The sequence below is a fragment of the Ovis aries genome, chromosome Y (assembly GCF_016772045.2).
Source record: "Ovis aries strain OAR_USU_Benz2616 breed Rambouillet chromosome Y, ARS-UI_Ramb_v3.0, whole genome shotgun sequence".
NCBI classification, from domain to species: domain Eukaryota; kingdom Metazoa; phylum Chordata; class Mammalia; order Artiodactyla; family Bovidae; genus Ovis; species Ovis aries.
In genome coordinates, this window is record NC_082741.1 from 8,082,290 (window position 1) to 8,104,667 (window position 22,378).

Consider the following 22,378-nt stretch of genomic DNA (forward strand, 5'->3'; position numbering starts at 1 on the left):
GGGGCTCGTGGGGCCCCGCGTGCGCAAGAAAGGAGAGCTCGTGCCATGTAGCACGGGCAGGAAAGTGGGGCCTCGCGCGGCCGGTGCCCGGGGAGAGTGCGCCGGCAAGCGCAGGAACGTGTGCGCCTGCGCGGCCTGAGCAGGAAGGGAGGGTTTCGCGCTGCGTCACTCGCGCAGGCTGTGGGTGCACGCGCCGCAGGTGGCTGGGGGGCCCCGCGTGCGCAAGAAGAGAGACGGCGCGCCCTGCAGCGTGGGCAGATGGGTCTCGCCCCGCGCGTGCCGGTGGACACTGCGCGCACACGAAAGGGGTGGGCGCAGAGAACATTTGGGCACGTGCCTCTCCCACCGGGAGAAGGGCTGGTTCCCCGCCCGCGCGGCTTCGGGTCTCTTCGACCTCAGGGGCAGGGGACTGGACGCGCTGAGGCTGCTGCGAGCTGTCTGGAGGGTGGGAGGGGCGGGGAGAGGCGCGCTTGGGACCTCCGCCGCCCGTGGGGAGTAGGAAGTGGCCGGCTATGGCTGCAGCTCGCGGTGACCTGGAGGGGCGCGGGGGTGTGTGGCGCTCCCCGTGGGGCCAGAGGTCCGGCTGGGGCGGCGGCTCGAGGCGCCCACGCCCCCGGGCGACAGGCGCGGCAGGTGAGGAGCCAGAGCCCTCCTGTTGGCACCCGGGGCCGGCCGGCGCGCCAGAGGTGGTTCGCGTGGAAGCCTGGAGACCCGCGACCACGTAGGTGAGGCCGGAAGGGCCCAGAAGTCCGCGCAGCGGTCCTGGTCCCGCCCGCCAGTCCCCTGTGCTCCCCGCAGCGGGCTGGGGATGCCGGACCCCTGAGCCCTCTGAGCGCGTGGCCAAAGAGCTGGCCGTCGGGCGCTGCTCCGAAGTCCGGGAGGTAGGAGAAGGGGTCTTGCTCTCCCCCGGGGGCTGCCCGTACACCCTCAGATTACCCAGCGCGGTGCGCAGCCCCAATGCCGAATGGCCTCTGGTGGCGCTGCCTGTAGTTTGCGCTCAATGCCGGCGGTCGCTTCGGCACAAGCGTGCGACGAGGACGGCCGCTGGGACTGTTCTATAGCTGGGCGCTCCTTAATACCTGGTGGCGATAAGAAGCGTTAGCCACGTGCTGTGCAGGAAGAAGGTGGCAAGGGCAACCCGGGAGAGCACAGACGGAACGGTGAGTCAGAGGTCCTGGCAGGTCCCAGAGGAGGTCGCGCCAGGACCTGCATCTCAGCAGGAGTGCCAGTGTCTTTAGACATCGGGAGCGGGATTTGTATTGTAGGGTTCTGTGGCGTCCTACGCAGACACCTGGGGAAAGCGGGCCTGGACGGATGGACAGCGGTGACTTCCCCTTTAAGGGCTCCAAGCTCATACTGATCCCCACAAGCCCCCACCCCCGCCCCCACTCTCCGCACCGCTCCCCTCCCCCACCCCCCCACACACCCCGGGGTATTAGTATGAAAGGACTTCTCCTTTGTGAAAGGAGTCTCCAGGAGGGCGCCTGTGAGAAGCAGGCTCTGGTGGACTTTGGCTGTGGCGGGTCCAGTTAAGTGCACCGAGCTCAACCCAGGCACGTGCTGGCTGGTATGAGTGTTGACCTCCTGCTTGGCGTAGTGTGCTCTTTGATTCCGCTCAGTGTTCCCAATGGGAGAGGTGAGGCACGGTGCGGAGCATCCGTTTTGTCACTTCTTATGCTAGATTGCCATCGTGTGGAACGTTGTTGTAATTGCCGTTCAGTTCAGGTCAGTGGCTCAGTCGTGTCCGACTCTTGGCGACCCCCTGCATGGCCGCAGGCCAGGCCTCCTGCGCATCACCAGCTCCCGGAGCTTGTTCAAACTCGTGTCCATCGAGTGGGTGATGCCAACCAGCCATCTCCTCGTCTGTCGTCCCCCTTCCCCTGCCCTCAATCTTTCCCAGGGTCGAGTAGCGCAGGGTAGGGACGCCTCCGTGCCCAGTTGAGGGCGTGCTGCCCGCGAGTGGGGACCACTCCGGGCGCGGTTGAGAACACCGGGCCCGCGGGTGGGAACCCCTCCGTGCGCAGTGGAGGAGGCGGGACCCGCAGGTGGGGACCCCCGACTTGGGAGTTGAGGGAGCACTGCCCTCGACTGGGGAGCCCTGCGCGTGTGGGGAAAAGACACCCGTCCCAGGGGGCCTCGCTAGCCCCCTGAGGAAGGGGGACTCGCGCTGCGCCGCGTGGTCAGGTAGGGGGCACTCGCGCAGTGCGTGCCTCGGGGAGGGATGGTCCGCTGGCGCAGGAAACGGGGTGCTCGCGCCGCGCGCGCTGGACCCGAGGCGCTTGTGCTGTGCTGCGCCGCGCGAGCAGGAATGGGACGGGGATGCTCACGCCACGCGCTCCCGGGGAAGGGTTGGCCCAGCACAGCGCAGGACGGCGGGCGGCTCGTGCCGTGCCGCGCGGACAGCAAGTGGGGTTTTGCCCCGCCGGTGGCAGGAGGCCCGGCGCACTCAAGACGTGCAGGGTCGCGACTCGCCACGCGCGCACAGGAGAGGGCTGATACCGTGCGCCGGGGCAAAGGGGCTCGTGGGGCCCCGCGTGCGCAAGAAAGGAGAGCTCGTGCCATGTAGCACGGGCAGGAAAGTGGGGCCTCGCGCGGCCGGTGCCCGGGGAGAGCGCGCCGGCAAGCGCAGGAACGTGTGCGCCTGCGCGGCCTGAGCAGGAAGGGAGGGTTTCGCGCTGCGTCACTCGCGCAGGCTGTGGGTGCACGCGCCGCAGGTGGCTGGGGGGCCCCGCGTGCGCAAGAAGAGAGACGGCGCGCCCTGCAGCGTGGGCAGATGGGTCTCGCCCCGCGCGTGCCGGTGGACACTGCGCGCACACGAAAGGGGTGGGCGCAGAGAACATTTGGGCACGTGCCTCTCCCACCGGGAGAAGGGCTGGTTCCCCGCCCGCGCGGCTTCGGGTCTCTTCGACCTCAGGGGCAGGGGACTGGACGCGCTGAGGCTGCTGCGAGCTGTCTGGAGGGTGGGAGGGGCGGGGAGAGGCGCGCTTGGGACCTCCGCCGCCCGTGGGGAGTAGGAAGTGGCCGGCTATGGCTGCAGCTCGCGGTGACCTGGAGGGGCGCGGGGGTGTGTGGCGCTCCCCGTGGGGCCAGAGGTCCGGCTGGGGCGGCGGCTCGAGGCGCCCACGCCCCCGGGCGACAGGCGCGGCAGGTGAGGAGCCAGAGCCCTCCTGTTGGCACCCGGGGCCGGCCGGCGCGCCAGAGGTGGTTCGCGTGGAAGCCTGGAGACCCGCGACCACGTAGGTGAGGCCGGAAGGGCCCAGAAGTCCGCGCAGCGGTCCTGGTCCCGCCCGCCAGTCCCCTGTGCTCCCCGCAGCGGGCTGGGGATGCCGGACCCCTGAGCCCTCTGAGCGCGTGGCCAAAGAGCTGGCCGTCGGGCGCTGCTCCGAAGTCCGGGAGGTAGGAGAAGGGGTCTTGCTCTCCCCCGGGGGCTGCCCGTACACCCTCAGATTACCCAGCGCGGTGCGCAGCCCCAATGCCGAATGGCCTCTGGTGGCGCTGCCTGTAGTTTGCGCTCAATGCCAGCGGTCGCTTCGGCACAAGCGTGCGACGAGGACGGCCGCTGGGACTGTTCTATAGCTGGGCGCTCCTTAATACCTGGTGGCGATAAGAAGCGTTAGCCACGTGCTGTGCAGGAAGAAGGTGGCAAGGGCAACCCGGGAGAGCACAGACGGAACGGTGAGTCAGAGGTCCTGGCAGGTCCCAGAGGAGGTCGCGCCAGGACCTGCATCTCAGCAGGAGTGCCAGTGTCTTTAGACATCGGGAGCGGGATTTGTATTGTAGGGTTCTGTGGCGTCCTACGCAGACACCTGGGGAAAGCGGGCCTGGACGGATGGACAGCGGTGACTTCCCCTTTAAGGGCTCCAAGCTCATACTGATCCCCACAAGCCCCCACCCCCGCCCCCACTCTCCGCACCGCTCCCCTCCCCCACCCCCCCACACACCCCGGGGTATTAGTATGAAAGGACTTCTCCTTTGTGAAAGGAGTCTCCAGGAGGGCGCCTGTGAGAAGCAGGCTCTGGTGGACTTTGGCTGTGGCGGGTCCAGTTAAGTGCACCGAGCTCAACCCAGGCACGTGCTGGCTGGTATGAGTGTTGACCTCCTGCTTGGCGTAGTGTGCTCTTTGATTCCGCTCAGTGTTCCCAATGGGAGAGGTGAGGCACGGTGCGGAGCATCCGTTTTGTCACTTCTTATGCTAGATTGCCATCGTGTGGAACGTTGTTGTAATTGCCGTTCAGTTCAGGTCAGTGGCTCAGTCGTGTCCGACTCTTGGCGACCCCCTGCATGGCCGCAGGCCAGGCCTCCTGCGCATCACCAGCTCCCGGAGCTTGTTCAAACTCGTGTCCATCGAGTGGGTGATGCCAACCAGCCATCTCCTCGTCTGTCGTCCCCCTTCCCCTGCCCTCAATCTTTCCCAGGGTCGAGTAGCGCAGGGTAGGGACGCCTCCGTGCCCAGTTGAGGGCGTGCTGCCCGCGAGTGGGGACCACTCCGGGCGCGGTTGAGAACACCGGGCCCGCGGGTGGGAACCCCTCCGTGCGCAGTGGAGGAGGCGGGACCCGCAGGTGGGGACCCCCGACTTGGGAGTTGAGGGAGCACTGCCCTCGACTGGGGAGCCCTGCGCGTGTGGGGAAAAGACACCCGTCCCAGGGGGCCTCGCTAGCCCCCTGAGGAAGGGGGACTCGCGCTGCGCCGCGTGGTCAGGTAGGGGGCACTCGCGCAGTGCGTGCCTCGGGGAGGGATGGTCCGCTGGCGCAGGAAACGGGGTGCTCGCGCCGCGCGCGCTGGACCCGAGGCGCTTGTGCTGTGCTGCGCCGCGCGAGCAGGAATGGGACGGGGATGCTCACGCCACGCGCTCCCGGGGAAGGGTTGGCCCAGCACAGCGCAGGACGGCGGGCGGCTCGTGCCGTGCCGCGCGGACAGCAAGTGGGGTTTTGCCCCGCCGGTGGCAGGAGGCCCGGCGCACTCAAGACGTGCAGGGTCGCGACTCGCCACGCGCGCACAGGAGAGGGCTGATACCGTGCGCCGGGGCAAAGGGGCTCGTGGGGCCCCGCGTGCGCAAGAAAGGAGAGCTCGTGCCATGTAGCACGGGCAGGAAAGTGGGGCCTCGCGCGGCCGGTGCCCGGGGAGAGCGCGCCGGCAAGCGCAGGAACGTGTGCGCCTGCGCGGCCTGAGCAGGAAGGGAGGGTTTCGCGCTGCGTCACTCGCGCAGGCTGTGGGTGCACGCGCCGCAGGTGGCTGGGGGGCCCCGCGTGCGCAAGAAGAGAGACGGCGCGCCCTGCAGCGTGGGCAGATGGGTCTCGCCCCGCGCGTGCCGGTGGACACTGCGCGCACACGAAAGGGGTGGGCGCAGAGAACATTTGGGCACGTGCCTCTCCCACCGGGAGAAGGGCTGGTTCCCCGCCCGCGCGGCTTCGGGTCTCTTCGACCTCAGGGGCAGGGGACTGGACGCGCTGAGGCTGCTGCGAGCTGTCTGGAGGGTGGGAGGGGCGGGGAGAGGCGCGCTTGGGACCTCCGCCGCCCGTGGGGAGTAGGAAGTGGCCGGCTATGGCTGCAGCTCGCGGTGACCTGGAGGGGCGCGGGGGTGTGTGGCGCTCCCCGTGGGGCCAGAGGTCCGGCTGGGGCGGCGGCTCGAGGCGCCCACGCCCCCGGGCGACAGGCGCGGCAGGTGAGGAGCCAGAGCCCTCCTGTTGGCACCCGGGGCCGGCCGGCGCGCCAGAGGTGGTTCGCGTGGAAGCCTGGAGACCCGCGACCACGTAGGTGAGGCCGGAAGGGCCCAGAAGTCCGCGCAGCGGTCCTGGTCCCGCCCGCCAGTCCCCTGTGCTCCCCGCAGCGGGCTGGGGATGCCGGACCCCTGAGCCCTCTGAGCGCGTGGCCAAAGAGCTGGCCGTCGGGCGCTGCTCCGAAGTCCGGGAGGTAGGAGAAGGGGTCTTGCTCTCCCCCGGGGGCTGCCCGTACACCCTCAGATTACCCAGCGCGGTGCGCAGCCCCAATGCCGAATGGCCTCTGGTGGCGCTGCCTGTAGTTTGCGCTCAATGCCGGCGGTCGCTTCGGCACAAGCGTGCGACGAGGACGGCCACTGGGACTGTTCTATAGCTGGGCGCTCCTTAATACCTGGTGGCGATAAGAAGCGTTAGCCACGTGCTGTGCAGGAAGAAGGTGGCAAGGGCAACCCGGGAGAGCACAGACGGAACGGTGAGTCAGAGGTCCTGGCAGGTCCCAGAGGAGGTCGCGCCAGGACCTGCATCTCAGCAGGAGTGCCAGTGTCTTTAGACATCGGGAGCGGGATTTGTATTGTAGGGTTCTGTGGCGTCCTACGCAGACACCTGGGGAAAGCGGGCCTGGACGGATGGACAGCGGTGACTTCCCCTTTAAGGGCTCCAAGCTCATACTGATCCCCACAAGCCCCCACCCCCGCCCCCACTCTCCGCACCGCTCCCCTCCCCCACCCCCCCACACACCCCGGGGTATTAGTATGAAAGGACTTCTCCTTTGTGAAAGGAGTCTCCAGGAGGGCGCCTGTGAGAAGCAGGCTCTGGTGGACTTTGGCTGTGGCGGGTCCAGTTAAGTGCACCGAGCTCAACCCAGGCACGTGCTGGCTGGTATGAGTGTTGACCTCCTGCTTGGCGTAGTGTGCTCTTTGATTCCGCTCAGTGTTCCCAATGGGAGAGGTGAGGCACGGTGCGGAGCATCCGTTTTGTCACTTCTTATGCTAGATTGCCATCGTGTGGAACGTTGTTGTAATTGCCGTTCAGTTCAGGTCAGTGGCTCAGTCGTGTCCGACTCTTGGCGACCCCCTGCATGGCCGCAGGCCAGGCCTCCTGCGCATCACCAGCTCCCGGAGCTTGTTCAAACTCGTGTCCATCGAGTGGGTGATGCCAACCAGCCATCTCCTCGTCTGTCGTCCCCCTTCCCCTGCCCTCAATCTTTCCCAGGGTCGAGTAGCGCAGGGTAGGGACGCCTCCGTGCCCAGTTGAGGGCGTGCTGCCCGCGAGTGGGGACCACTCCGGGCGCGGTTGAGAACACCGGGCCCGCGGGTGGGAACCCCTCCGTGCGCAGTGGAGGAGGCGGGACCCGCAGGTGGGGACCCCCGACTTGGGAGTTGAGGGAGCACTGCCCTCGACTGGGGAGCCCTGCGCGTGTGGGGAAAAGACACCCGTCCCAGGGGGCCTCGCTAGCCCCCTGAGGAAGGGGGACTCGCGCTGCGCCGCGTGGTCAGGTAGGGGGCACTCGCGCAGTGCGTGCCTCGGGGAGGGATGGTCCGCTCGCGCAGGAAACGGGGTGCTCGCGCCGCGCGCGCTGGACCCGAGGCGCTTGTGCTGTGCTGCGCCGCGCGAGCAGGAATGGGACGGGGATGCTCACGCCACGCGCTCCCGGGGAAGGGTTGGCCCAGCACAGCGCAGGACGGCGGGCGGCTCGTGCCGTGCCGCGCGGACAGCAAGTGGGGTTTTGCCCCGCCGGTGGCAGGAGGCCCGGCGCACTCAAGACGTGCAGGGTCGCGACTCGCCACGCGCGCACAGGAGAGGGCTGATACCGTGCGCCGGGGCAAAGGGGCTCGTGGGGCCCCGCGTGCGCAAGAAAGGAGAGCTCGTGCCATGTAGCACGGGCAGGAAAGTGGGGCCTCGCGCGGCCGGTGCCCGGGGAGAGCGCGCCGGCAAGCGCAGGAACGTGTGCGCCTGCGCGGCCTGAGCAGGAAGGGAGGGTTTCGCGCTGCGTCACTCGCGCAGGCTGTGGGTGCACGCGCCGCAGGTGGCTGGGGGGCCCCGCGTGCGCAAGAAGAGAGACGGCGCGCCCTGCAGCGTGGGCAGATGGGTCTCGCCCCGCGCGTGCCGGTGGACACTGCGCGCACACGAAAGGGGTGGGCGCAGAGAACATTTGGGCACGTGCCTCTCCCACCGGGAGAAGGGCTGGTTCCCCGCCCGCGCGGCTTCGGGTCTCTTCGACCTCAGGGGCAGGGGACTGGACGCGCTGAGGCTGCTGCGAGCTGTCTGGAGGGTGGGAGGGGCGGGGAGAGGCGCGCTTGGGACCTCCGCCGCCCGTGGGGAGTAGGAAGTGGCCGGCTATGGCTGCAGCTCGCGGTGACCTGGAGGGGCGCGGGGGTGTGTGGCGCTCCCCGTGGGGCCAGAGGTCCGGCTGGGGCGGCGGCTCGAGGCGCCCACGCCCCCGGGCGACAGGCGCGGCAGGTGAGGAGCCAGAGCCCTCCTGTTGGCACCCGGGGCCGGCCGGCGCGCCAGAGGTGGTTCGCGTGGAAGCCTGGAGACCCGCGACCACGTAGGTGAGGCCGGAAGGGCCCAGAAGTCCGCGCAGCGGTCCTGGTCCCGCCCGCCAGTCCCCTGTGCTCCCCGCAGCGGGCTGGGGATGCCGGACCCCTGAGCCCTCTGAGCGCGTGGCCAAAGAGCTGGCCGTCGGGCGCTGCTCCGAAGTCCGGGAGGTAGGAGAAGGGGTCTTGCTCTCCCCCGGGGGCTGCCCGTACACCCTCAGATTACCCAGCGCGGTGCGCAGCCCCAATGCCGAATGGCCTCTGGTGGCGCTGCCTGTAGTTTGCGCTCAATGCCGGCGGTCGCTTCGGCACAAGCGTGCGACGAGGACGGCCGCTGGGACTGTTCTATAGCTGGGCGCTCCTTAATACCTGGTGGCGATAAGAAGCGTTAGCCACGTGCTGTGCAGGAAGAAGGTGGCAAGGGCAACCCGGGAGAGCACAGACGGAACGGTGAGTCAGAGGTCCTGGCAGGTCCCAGAGGAGGTCGCGCCAGGACCTGCATCTCAGCAGGAGTGCCAGTGTCTTTAGACATCGGGAGCGGGATTTGTATTGTAGGGTTCTGTGGCGTCCTACGCAGACACCTGGGGAAAGCGGGCCTGGACGGATGGACAGCGGTGACTTCCCCTTTAAGGGCTCCAAGCTCATACTGATCCCCACAAGCCCCCACCCCCGCCCCCACTCTCCGCACCGCTCCCCTCCCCCACCCCCCCACACACCCCGGGGTATTAGTATGAAAGGACTTCTCCTTTGTGAAAGGAGTCTCCAGGAGGGCGCCTGTGAGAAGCAGGCTCTGGTGGACTTTGGCTGTGGCGGGTCCAGTTAAGTGCACCGAGCTCAACCCAGGCACGTGCTGGCTGGTATGAGTGTTGACCTCCTGCTTGGCGTAGTGTGCTCTTTGATTCCGCTCAGTGTTCCCAATGGGAGAGGTGAGGCACGGTGCGGAGCATCCGTTTTGTCACTTCTTATGCTAGATTGCCATCGTGTGGAACGTTGTTGTAATTGCCGTTCAGTTCAGGTCAGTGGCTCAGTCGTGTCCGACTCTTGGCGACCCCCTGCATGGCCGCAGGCCAGGCCTCCTGCGCATCACCAGCTCCCGGAGCTTGTTCAAACTCGTGTCCATCGAGTGGGTGATGCCAACCAGCCATCTCCTCGTCTGTCGTCCCCCTTCCCCTGCCCTCAATCTTTCCCAGGGTCGAGTAGCGCAGGGTAGGGACGCCTCCGTGCCCAGTTGAGGGCGTGCTGCCCGCGAGTGGGGACCACTCCGGGCGCGGTTGAGAACACCGGGCCCGCGGGTGGGAACCCCTCCGTGCGCAGTGGAGGAGGCGGGACCCGCAGGTGGGGACCCCCGACTTGGGAGTTGAGGGAGCACTGCCCTCGACTGGGGAGCCCTGCGCGTGTGGGGAAAAGACACCCGTCCCAGGGGGCCTCGCTAGCCCCCTGAGGAAGGGGGACTCGCGCTGCGCCGCGTGGTCAGGTAGGGGGCACTCGCGCAGTGCGTGCCTCGGGGAGGGATGGTCCGCTCGCGCAGGAAACGGGGTGCTCGCGCCGCGCGCGCTGGACCCGAGGCGCTTGTGCTGTGCTGCGCCGCGCGAGCAGGAATGGGACGGGGATGCTCACGCCACGCGCTCCCGGGGAAGGGTTGGCCCAGCACAGCGCAGGACGGCGGGCGGCTCGTGCCGTGCCGCGCGGACAGCAAGTGGGGTTTTGCCCCGCCGGTGGCAGGAGGCCCGGCGCACTCAAGACGTGCAGGGTCGCGACTCGCCACGCGCGCACAGGAGAGGGCCTGATACCGTGCGCCGGGGCAAAGGGGCTCGTGGGGCCCCGCGTGCGCAAGAAAGGAGAGCTCGTGCCATGTAGCACGGGCAGGAAAGTGGGGCCTCGCGCGGCCGGTGCCCGGGGAGAGCGCGCCGGCAAGCGCAGGAACGTGTGCGCCTGCGCGGCCTGAGCAGGAAGGGAGGGTTTCGCGCTGCGTCACTCGCGCAGGCTGTGGGTGCACGCGCCGCAGGTGGCTGGGGGGCCCCGCGTGCGCAAGAAGAGAGACGGCGCGCCCTGCAGCGTGGGCAGATGGGTCTCGCCCCGCGCGTGCCGGTGGACACTGCGCGCACACGAAAGGGGTGGGCGCAGAGAACATTTGGGCACGTGCCTCTCCCACCGGGAGAAGGGCTGGTTCCCCGCCCGCGCGGCTTCGGGTCTCTTCGACCTCAGGGGCAGGGGACTGGACGCGCTGAGGCTGCTGCGAGCTGTCTGGAGGGTGGGAGGGGCGGGGAGAGGCGCGCTTGGGACCTCCGCCGCCCGTGGGGAGTAGGAAGTGGCCGGCTATGGCTGCAGCTCGCGGTGACCTGGAGGGGCGCGGGGGTGTGTGGCGCTCCCCGTGGGGCCAGAGGTCCGGCTGGGGCGGCGGCTCGAGGCGCCCACGCCCCCGGGCGACAGGCGCGGCAGGTGAGGAGCCAGAGCCCTCCTGTTGGCACCCGGGGCCGGCCGGCGCGCCAGAGGTGGTTCGCGTGGAAGCCTGGAGACCCGCGACCACGTAGGTGAGGCCGGAAGGGCCCAGAAGTCCGCGCAGCGGTCCTGGTCCCGCCCGCCAGTCCCCTGTGCTCCCCGCAGCGGGCTGGGGATGCCGGACCCCTGAGCCCTCTGAGCGCGTGGCCAAAGAGCTGGCCGTCGGGCGCTGCTCCGAAGTCCGGGAGGTAGGAGAAGGGGTCTTGCTCTCCCCCGGGGGCTGCCCGTACACCCTCAGATTACCCAGCGCGGTGCGCAGCCCCAATGCCGAATGGCCTCTGGTGGCGCTGCCTGTAGTTTGCGCTCAATGCCGGCGGTCGCTTCGGCACAAGCGTGCGACGAGGACGGCCGCTGGGACTGTTCTATAGCTGGGCGCTCCTTAATACCTGGTGGCGATAAGAAGCGTTAGCCACGTGCTGTGCAGGAAGAAGGTGGCAAGGGCAACCCGGGAGAGCACAGACGGAACGGTGAGTCAGAGGTCCTGGCAGGTCCCAGAGGAGGTCGCGCCAGGACCTGCATCTCAGCAGGAGTGCCAGTGTCTTTAGACATCGGGAGCGGGATTTGTATTGTAGGGTTCTGTGGCGTCCTACGCAGACACCTGGGGAAAGCGGGCCTGGACGGATGGACAGCGGTGACTTCCCCTTTAAGGGCTCCAAGCTCATACTGATCCCCACAAGCCCCCACCCCCGCCCCCACTCTCCGCACCGCTCCCCTCCCCCACCCCCCCACACACCCCGGGGTATTAGTATGAAAGGACTTCTCCTTTGTGAAAGGAGTCTCCAGGAGGGCGCCTGTGAGAAGCAGGCTCTGGTGGACTTTGGCTGTGGCGGGTCCAGTTAAGTGCACCGAGCTCAACCCAGGCACGTGCTGGCTGGTATGAGTGTTGACCTCCTGCTTGGCGTAGTGTGCTCTTTGATTCCGCTCAGTGTTCCCAATGGGAGAGGTGAGGCACGGTGCGGAGCATCCGTTTTGTCACTTCTTATGCTAGATTGCCATCGTGTGGAACGTTGTTGTAATTGCCGTTCAGTTCAGGTCAGTGGCTCAGTCGTGTCCGACTCTTGGCGACCCCCTGCATGGCCGCAGGCCAGGCCTCCTGCGCATCACCAGCTCCCGGGAGCTTGTTCAAACTCGTGTCCATCGAGTGGGTGATGCCAACCAGCCATCTCCTCGTCTGTCGTCCCCCTTCCCCTGCCCTCAATCTTTCCCAGGGTCGAGTAGCGCAGGGTAGGGACGCCTCCGTGCCCAGTTGAGGGCGTGCTGCCCGCGAGTGGGGACCACTCCGGGCGCGGTTGAGAACACCGGGCCCGCGGGTGGGAACCCCTCCGTGCGCAGTGGAGGAGGCGGGACCCGCAGGTGGGGACCCCCGACTTGGGAGTTGAGGGAGCACTGCCCTCGACTGGGGAGCCCTGCGCGTGTGGGGAAAAGACACCCGTCCCAGGGGGCCTCGCTAGCCCCCTGAGGAAGGGGGACTCGCGCTGCGCCGCGTGGTCAGGTAGGGGGCACTCGCGCAGTGCGTGCCTCGGGGAGGGATGGTCCGCTCGCGCAGGAAACGGGGTGCTCGCGCCGCGCGCGCTGGACCCGAGGCGCTTGTGCTGTGCTGCGCCGCGCGAGCAGGAATGGGACGGGGATGCTCACGCCACGCGCTCCCGGGGAAGGGTTGGCCCAGCACAGCGCAGGACGGCGGGCGGCTCGTGCCGTGCCGCGCGGACAGCAAGTGGGGTTTTGCCCCGCCGGTGGCAGGAGGCCCGGCGCACTCAAGACGTGCAGGGTCGCGACTCGCCACGCGCGCACAGGAGAGGGCTGATACCGTGTGCCGGGGCAAAGGGGCTCGTGGGGCCCCGCGTGCGCAAGAAAGGAGAGCTCGTGCCATGTAGCACGGGCAGGAAAGTGGGGCCTCGCGCGGCCGGTGCCCGGGGAGAGCGCGCCGGCAAGCGCAGGAACGTGTGCGCCTGCGCGGCCTGAGCAGGAAGGGAGGGTTTCGCGCTGCGTCACTCGCGCAGGCTGTGGGTGCACGCGCCGCAGGTGGCTGGGGGGCCCCGCGTGCGCAAGAAGAGAGACGGCGCGCCCTGCAGCGTGGGCAGATGGGTCTCGCCCCGCGCGTGCCGGTGGACACTGCGCGCACACGAAAGGGGTGGGCGCAGAGAACATTTGGGCACGTGCCTCTCCCACCGGGAGAAGGGCTGGTTCCCCGCCCGCGCGGCTTCGGGTCTCTTCGACCTCAGGGGCAGGGGACTGGACGCGCTGAGGCTGCTGCGAGCTGTCTGGAGGGTGGGAGGGGCGGGGAGAGGCGCGCTTGGGACCTCCGCCGCCCGTGGGGAGTAGGAAGTGGCCGGCTATGGCTGCAGCTCGCGGTGACCTGGAGGGGCGCGGGGGTGTGTGGCGCTCCCCGTGGGGCCAGAGGTCCGGCTGGGGCGGCGGCTCGAGGCGCCCACGCCCCCGGGCGACAGGCGCGGCAGGTGAGGAGCCAGAGCCCTCCTGTTGGCACCCGGGGCCGGCCGGCGCGCCAGAGGTGGTTCGCGTGGAAGCCTGGAGACCCGCGACCACGTAGGTGAGGCCGGAAGGGCCCAGAAGTCCGCGCAGCGGTCCTGGTCCCGCCCGCCAGTCCCCTGTGCTCCCCGCAGCGGGCTGGGGATGCCGGACCCCTGAGCCCTCTGAGCGCGTGGCCAAAGAGCTGGCCGTCGGGCGCTGCTCCGAAGTCCGGGAGGTAGGAGAAGGGGTCTTGCTCTCCCCCGGGGGCTGCCCGTACACCCTCAGATTACCCAGCGCGGTGCGCAGCCCCAATGCCGAATGGCCTCTGGTGGCGCTGCCTGTAGTTTGCGCTCAATGCCGGCGGTCGCTTCGGCACAAGCGTGCGACGAGGACGGCCGCTGGGACTGTTCTATAGCTGGGCGCTCCTTAATACCTGGTGGCGATAAGAAGCGTTAGCCACGTGCTGTGCAGGAAGAAGGTGGCAAGGGCAACCCGGGAGAGCACAGACGGAACGGTGAGTCAGAGGTCCTGGCAGGTCCCAGAGGAGGTCGCGCCAGGACCTGCATCTCAGCAGGAGTGCCAGTGTCTTTAGACATCGGGAGCGGGATTTGTATTGTAGGGTTCTGTGGCGTCCTACGCAGACACCTGGGGAAAGCGGGCCTGGACGGATGGACAGCGGTGACTTCCCCTTTAAGGGCTCCAAGCTCATACTGATCCCCACAAGCCCCCACCCCCGCCCCCACTCTCCGCACCGCTCCCCTCCCCCACCCCCCCACACACCCCGGGGTATTAGTATGAAAGGACTTCTCCTTTGTGAAAGGAGTCTCCAGGAGGGCGCCTGTGAGAAGCAGGCTCTGGTGGACTTTGGCTGTGGCGGGTCCAGTTAAGTGCACCGAGCTCAACCCAGGCACGTGCTGGCTGGTATGAGTGTTGACCTCCTGCTTGGCGTAGTGTGCTCTTTGATTCCGCTCAGTGTTCCCAATGGGAGAGGTGAGGCACGGTGCGGAGCATCCGTTTTGTCACTTCTTATGCTAGATTGCCATCGTGTGGAACGTTGTTGTAATTGCCGTTCAGTTCAGGTCAGTGGCTCAGTCGTGTCCGACTCTTGGCGACCCCCTGCATGGCCGCAGGCCAGGCCTCCTGCGCATCACCAGCTCCCGGAGCTTGTTCAAACTCGTGTCCATCGAGTGGGTGATGCCAACCAGCCATCTCCTCGTCTGTCGTCCCCCTTCCCCTGCCCTCAATCTTTCCCAGGGTCGAGTAGCGCAGGGTAGGGACGCCTCCGTGCCCAGTTGAGGGCGTGCTGCCCGCGAGTGGGGACCACTCCGGGCGCGGTTGAGAACACCGGGCCCGCGGGTGGGAACCCCTCCGTGCGCAGTGGAGGAGGCGGGACCCGCAGGTGGGGACCCCCGACTTGGGAGTTGAGGGAGCACTGCCCTCGACTGGGGAGCCCTGCGCGTGTGGGGAAAAGACACCCGTCCCAGGGGGCCTCGCTAGCCCCCTGAGGAAGGGGGACTCGCGCTGCGCCGCGTGGTCAGGTAGGGGGCACTCGCGCAGTGCGTGCCTCGGGGAGGGATGGTCCGCTCGCGCAGGAAACGGGGTGCTCGCGCCGCGCGCGCTGGACCCGAGGCGCTTGTGCTGTGCTGCGCCGCGCGAGCAGGAATGGGACGGGGATGCTCACGCCACGCGCTCCCGGGGAAGGGTTGGCCCAGCACAGCGCAGGACGGCGGGCGGCTCGTGCCGTGCCGCGCGGACAGCAAGTGGGGTTTTGCCCCGCCGGTGGCAGGAGGCCCGGCGCACTCAAGACGTGCAGGGTCGCGACTCGCCACGCGCGCACAGGAGAGGGCCTGATACCGTGCGCCGGGGCAAAGGGGCTCGTGGGGCCCCGCGTGCGCAAGAAAGGAGAGCTCGTGCCATGTAGCACGGGCAGGAAAGTGGGGCCTCGCGCGGCCGGTGCCCGGGGAGAGCGCGCCGGCAAGCGCAGGAACGTGTGCGCCTGCGCGGCCTGAGCAGGAAGGGAGGGTTTCGCGCTGCGTCACTCGCGCAGGCTGTGGGTGCACGCGCCGCAGGTGGCTGGGGGGCCCCGCGTGCGCAAGAAGAGAGACGGCGCGCCCTGCAGCGTGGGCAGATGGGTCTCGCCCCGCGCGTGCCGGTGGACACTGCGCGCACACGAAAGGGGTGGGCGCAGAGAACATTTGGGCACGTGCCTCTCCCACCGGGAGAAGGGCTGGTTCCCCGCCCGCGCGGCTTCGGGTCTCTTCGACCTCAGGGGCAGGGGACTGGACGCGCTGAGGCTGCTGCGAGCTGTCTGGAGGGTGGGAGGGGCGGGGAGAGGCGCGCTTGGGACCTCCGCCGCCCGTGGGGAGTAGGAAGTGGCCGGCTATGGCTGCAGCTCGCGGTGACCTGGAGGGGCGCGGGGGTGTGTGGCGCTCCCCGTGGGGCCAGAGGTCCGGCTGGGGCGGCGGCTCGAGGCGCCCACGCCCCCGGGCGACAGGCGCGGCAGGTGAGGAGCCAGAGCCCTCCTGTTGGCACCCGGGGCCGGCCGGCGCGCCAGAGGTGGTTCGCGTGGAAGCCTGGAGACCCGCGACCACGTAGGTGAGGCCGGAAGGGCCCAGAAGTCCGCGCAGCGGTCCTGGTCCCGCCCGCCAGTCCCCTGTGCTCCCCGCAGCGGGCTGGGGATGCCGGACCCCTGAGCCCTCTGAGCGCGTGGCCAAAGAGCTGGCCGTCGGGCGCTGCTCCGAAGTCCGGGAGGTAGGAGAAGGGGTCTTGCTCTCCCCCGGGGGCTGCCCGTACACCCTCAGATTACCCAGCGCGGTGCGCAGCCCCAATGCCGAATGGCCTCTGGTGGCGCTGCCTGTAGTTTGCGCTCAATGCCGGCGGTCGCTTCGGCACAAGCGTGCGACGAGGACGGCCGCTGGGACTGTTCTATAGCTGGGCGCTCCTTAATACCTGGTGGCGATAAGAAGCGTTAGCCACGTGCTGTGCAGGAAGAAGGTGGCAAGGGCAACCCGGGAGAGCACAGACGGAACGGTGAGTCAGAGGTCCTGGCAGGTCCCAGAGGAGGTCGCGCCAGGACCTGCATCTCAGCAGGAGTGCCAGTGTCTTTAGACATCGGGAGCGGGATTTGTATTGTAGGGTTCTGTGGCGTCCTACGCAGACACCTGGGGAAAGCGGGCCTGGACGGATGGACAGCGGTGACTTCCCCTTTAAGGGCTCCAAGCTCATACTGATCCCCACAAGCCCCCACCCCCGCCCCCACTCTCCGCACCGCTCCCCTCCCCCACCCCCCCACACACCCCGGGGTATTAGTATGAAAGGACTTCTCCTTTGTGAAAGGAGTCTCCAGGAGGGCGCCTGTGAGAAGCAGGCTCTGGTGGACTTTGGCTGTGGCGGGTCCAGTTAAGTGCACCGAGCTCAACCCAGGCACGTGCTGGCTGGTATGAGTGTTGACCTCCTGCTTGGCGTAGTGTGCTCTTTGATTCCGCTCAGTGTTCCCAATGGGAGAGGTGAGGCACGGTGCGGAGCATCCGTTTTGTCACTTCTTATGCTAGATTGCCATCGTGTGGAACGTTGTTGTAATTGCCGTTCAGTTCAGGTCAGTGGCTCAGTCGTGTCCGACTCTTGGCGACCCCCTGCATGGCCGCAGGCCAGGCCTCCTGCGCATCACCAGCTCCCGGAGCTTGTTCAAACTCGTGTCCATCGAGTGGGTGATGCCAACCAGCCATCTCCTCGTCTGTCGTCCCCCTTCCCCTGCCCTCAATCTTTCCCAGGGTCGAGTAGCGCAGGGTAGGGACGCCTCCGTGCCCAGTTGAGGGCGTGCTGCCCGCGAGTGGGGACCACTCCGGGCGCGGTTGAGAACACCGGGCCCGCGGGTGGGAACCCCTCCGTGCGCAGTGGAGGAGGCGGGACCCGCAGGTGGGGACCCCCGACTTGGGAGTTGAGGGAGCACTGCCCTCGACTGGGGAGCCCTGCGCGTGTGGGGAAAAGACACCCGTCCCAGGGGGCCTCGCTAGCCCCCTGAGGAAGGGGGACTCGCGCTGCGCCGCGTGGTCAGGTAGGGGGCACTCGCGCAGTGCGTGCCTCGGGGAGGGATGGTCCGCTCGCGCAGGAAACGGGGTGCTCGCGCCGCGCGCGCTGGACCCGAGGCGCTTGTGCTGTGCTGCGCCGCGCGAGCAGGAATGGGACGGGGATGCTCACGCCACGCGCTCCCGGGGAAGGGTTGGCCCAGCACAGCGCAGGACGGCGGGCGGCTCGTGCCGTGCCGCGCGGACAGCAAGTGGGGTTTTGCCCCGCCGGTGGCAGGAGGCCCGGCGCACTCAAGACGTGCAGGGTCGCGACTCGCCACGCGCGCACAGGAGAGGGCTGATACCGTGTGCCGGGGCAAAGGGGCTCGTGGGGCCCCGCGTGCGCAAGAAAGGAGAGCTCGTGCCATGTAGCACGGGCAGGAAAGTGGGGCCTCGCGCGGCCGGTGCCCGGGGAGAGCGCGCCGGCAAGCGCAGGAACGTGTGCGCCTGCGCGGCCTGAGCAGGAAGGGAGGGTTTCGCGCTGCGTCACTCGCGCAGGCTGTGGGTGCACGCGCCGCAGGTGGCTGGGGGGCCCCGCGTGCGCAAGAAGAGAGACGGCGCGCCCTGCAGCGTGGGCAGATGGGTCTCGCCCCGCGCGTGCCGGTGGACACTGCGCGCACACGAAAGGGGTGGGCGCAGAGAACATTTGGGCACGTGCCTCTCCCACCGGGAGAAGGGCTGGTTCCCCGCCCGCGCGGCTTCGGGTCTCTTCGACCTCAGGGGCAGGGGACTGGACGCGCTGAGGCTGCTGCGAGCTGTCTGGAGGGTGGGAGGGGCGGGGAGAGGCGCGCTTGGGACCTCCGCCGCCCGTGGGGAGTAGGAAGTGGCCGGCTATGGCTGCAGCTCGCGGTGACCTGGAGGGGCGCGGGGGTGTGTGGCGCTCCCCGTGGGGCCAGAGGTCCGGCTGGGGCGGCGGCTCGAGGCGCCCACGCCCCCGGGCGACAGGCGCGGCAGGTGAGGAGCCAGAGCCCTCCTGTTGGCACCCGGGGCCGGCCGGCGCGCCAGAGGTGGTTCGCGTGGAAGCCTGGAGACCCGCGACCACGTAGGTGAGGCCGGAAGGGCCCAGAAGTCCGCGCAGCGGTCCTGGTCCCGCCCGCCAGTCCCCTGTGCTCCCCGCAGCGGGCTGGGGATGCCGGACCCCTGAGCCCTCTGAGCGCGTGGCCAAAGAGCTGGCCGTCGGGCGCTGCTCCGAAGTCCGGGAGGTAGGAGAAGGGGTCTTGCTCTCCCCCGGGGGCTGCCCGTACACCCTCAGATTACCCAGCGCGGTGCGCAGCCCCAATGCCGAATGGCCTCTGGTGGCGCTGCCTGTAGTTTGCGCTCAATGCCGGCGGTCGCTTCGGCACAAGCGTGCGACGAGGACGGCCGCTGGGACTGTTCTATAGCTGGGCGCTCCTTAATACCTGGTGGCGATAAGAAGCGTTAGCCACGTGCTGTGCAGGAAGAAGGTGGCAAGGGCAACCCGGGAGAGCACAGACGGAACGGTGAGTCAGAGGTCCTGGCAGGTCCCAGAGGAGGTCGCGCCAGGACCTGCATCTCAGCAGGAGTGCCAGTGTCTTTAGACATCGGGAGCGGGATTTGTATTGTAGGGTTCTGTGGCGTCCTACGCAGACACCTGGGGAAAGCGGGCCTGGACGGATGGACAGCGGTGACTTCCCCTTTAAGGGCTCCAAGCTCATACTGATCCCCACAAGCCCCCACCCCCGCCCCCACTCTCCGCACCGCTCCCCTCCCCCACCCCCCCACACACCCCGGGGTATTAGTATGAAAGGACTTCTCCTTTGTGAAAGGAGTCTCCAGGAGGGCGCCTGTGAGAAGCAGGCTCTGGTGGACTTTGGCTGTGGCGGGTCCAGTTAAGTGCACCGAGCTCAACCCAGGCACGTGCTGGCTGGTATGAGTGTTGACCTCCTGCTTGGCGTAGTGTGCTCTTTGATTCCGCTCAGTGTTCCCAATGGGAGAGGTGAGGCACGGTGCGGAGCATCCGTTTTGTCACTTCTTATGCTAGATTGCCATCGTGTGGAACGTTGTTGTAATTGCCGTTCAGTTCAGGTCAGTGGCTCAGTCGTGTCCGACTCTTGGCGACCCCCTGCATGGCCGCAGGCCAGGCCTCCTGCGCATCACCAGCTCCCGGAGCTTGTTCAAACTCGTGTCCATCGAGTGGGTGATGCCAACCAGCCATCTCCTCGTCTGTCGTCCCCCTTCCCCTGCCCTCAATCTTTCCCAGGGTCGAGTAGCGCAGGGTAGGGACGCCTCCGTGCCCAGTTGAGGGCGTGCTGCCCGCGAGTGGGGACCACTCCGGGCGCGGTTGAGAACACCGGGCCCGCGGGTGGGAACCCCTCCGTGCGCAGTGGAGGAGGCGGGACCCGCAGGTGGGGACCCCCGACTTGGGAGTTGAGGGAGCACTGCCCTCGACTGGGGAGCCCTGCGCGTGTGGGGAAAAGACACCCGTCCCAGGGGGCCTCGCTAGCCCCCTGAGGAAGGGGGACTCGCGCTGCGCCGCGTGGTCAGGTAGGGGGCACTCGCGCAGTGCGTGCCTCGGGGAGGGATGGTCCGCTCGCGCAGGAAACGGGGTGCTCGCGCCGCGCGCGCTGGACCCGAGGCGCTTGTGCTGTGCTGCGCCGCGCGAGCAGGAATGGGACGGGGATGCTCACGCCACGCGCTCCCGGGGAAGGGTTGGCCCAGCACAGCGCAGGACGGCGGGCGGCTCGTGCCGTGCCGCGCGGACAGCAAGTGGGGTTTTGCCCCGCCGGTGGCAGGAGGCCCGGCGCACTCAAGACGTGCAGGGTCGCGACTCGCCACGCGCGCACAGGAGAGGGCTGATACCGTGCGCCGGGGCAAAGGGGCTCGTGGGGCCCCGCGTGCGCAAGAAAGGAGAGCTCGTGCCATGTAGCACGGGCAGGAAAGTGGGGCCTCGCGCGGCCGGTGCCCGGGGAGAGCGCGCCGGCAAGCGCAGGAACGTGTGCGCCTGCGCGGCCTGAGCAGGAAGGGAGGGTTTCGCGCTGCGTCACTCGCGCAGGCTGTGGGTGCACGCGCCGCAGGTGGCTGGGGGGCCCCGCGTGCGCAAGAAGAGAGACGGCGCGCCCTGCAGCGTGGGCAGATGGGTCTCGCCCCGCGCGTGCCGGTGGACACTGCGCGCACACGAAAGGGGTGGGCGCAGAGAACATTTGGGCACGTGCCTCTCCCACCGGGAGAAGGGCTGGTTCCCCGCCCGCGCGGCTTCGGGTCTCTTCGACCTCAGGGGCAGGGGACTGGACGCGCTGAGGCTGCTGCGAGCTGTCTGGAGGGTGGGAGGGGCGGGGAGAGGCGCGCTTGGGACCTCCGCCGCCCGTGGGGAGTAGGAAGTGGCCGGCTATGGCTGCAGCTCGCGGTGACCTGGAGGGGCGCGGGGGTGTGTGGCGCTCCCCGTGGGGCCAGAGGTCCGGCTGGGGCGGCGGCTCGAGGCGCCCACGCCCCCGGGCGACAGGCGCGGCAGGTGAGGAGCCAGAGCCCTCCTGTTGGCACCCGGGGCCGGCCGGCGCGCCAGAGGTGGTTCGCGTGGAAGCCTGGAGACCCGCGACCACGTAGGTGAGGCCGGAAGGGCCCAGAAGTCCGCGCAGCGGTCCTGGTCCCGCCCGCCAGTCCCCTGTGCTCCCCGCAGCGGGCTGGGGATGCCGGACCCCTGAGCCCTCTGAGCGCGTGGCCAAAGAGCTGGCCGTCGGGCGCTGCTCCGAAGTCCGGGAGGTAGGAGAAGGGGTCTTGCTCTCCCCCGGGGGCTGCCCGTACACCCTCAGATTACCCAGCGCGGTGCGCAGCCCCAATGCCGAATGGCCTCTGGTGGCGCTGCCTGTAGTTTGCGCTCAATGCCGGCGGTCGCTTCGGCACAAGCGTGCGACGAGGACGGCCGCTGGGACTGTTCTATAGCTGGGCGCTCCTTAATACCTGGTGGCGATAAGAAGCGTTAGCCACGTGCTGTGCAGGAAGAAGGTGGCAAGGGCAACCCGGGAGAGCACAGACGGAACGGTGAGTCAGAGGTCCTGGCAGGTCCCAGAGGAGGTCGCGCCAGGACCTGCATCTCAGCAGGAGTGCCAGTGTCTTTAGACATCGGGAGCGGGATTTGTATTGTAGGGTTCTGTGGCGTCCTACGCAGACACCTGGGGAAAGCGGGCCTGGACGGATGGACAGCGGTGACTTCCCCTTTAAGGGCTCCAAGCTCATACTGATCCCCACAAGCCCCCACCCCCGCCCCCACTCTCCGCACCGCTCCCCTCCCCCACCCCCCCACACACCCCGGGGTATTAGTATGAAAGGACTTCTCCTTTGTGAAAGGAGTCTCCAGGAGGGCGCCTGTGAGAAGCAGGCTCTGGTGGACTTTGGCTGTGGCGGGTCCAGTTAAGTGCACCGAGCTCAACCCAGGCACGTGCTGGCTGGTATGAGTGTTGACCTCCTGCTTGGCGTAGTGTGCTCTTTGATTCCGCTCAGTGTTCCCAATGGGAGAGGTGAGGCACGGTGCGGAGCATCCGTTTTGTCACTTCTTATGCTAGATTGCCATCGTGTGGAACGTTGTTGTAATTGCCGTTCAGTTCAGGTCAGTGGCTCAGTCGTGTCCGACTCTTGGCGACCCCCTGCATGGCCGCAGGCCAGGCCTCCTGCGCATCACCAGCTCCCGGAGCTTGTTCAAACTCGTGTCCATCGAGTGGGTGATGCCAACCAGCCATCTCCTCGTCTGTCGTCCCCCTTCCCCTGCCCTCAATCTTTCCCAGGGTCGAGTAGCGCAGGGTAGGGACGCCTCCGTGCCCAGTTGAGGGCGTGCTGCCCGCGAGTGGGGACCACTCCGGGCGCGGTTGAGAACACCGGGCCCGCGGGTGGGAACCCCTCCGTGCGCAGTGGAGGAGGCGGGACCCGCAGGTGGGGACCCCCGACTTGGGAGTTGAGGGAGCACTGCCCTCGACTGGGGAGCCCTGCGCGTGTGGGGAAAAGACACCCGTCCCAGGGGGCCTCGCTAGCCCCCTGAGGAAGGGGGACTCGCGCTGCGCCGCGTGGTCAGGTAGGGGGCACTCGCGCAGTGCGTGCCTCGGGGAGGGATGGTCCGCTCGCGCAGGAAACGGGGTGCTCGCG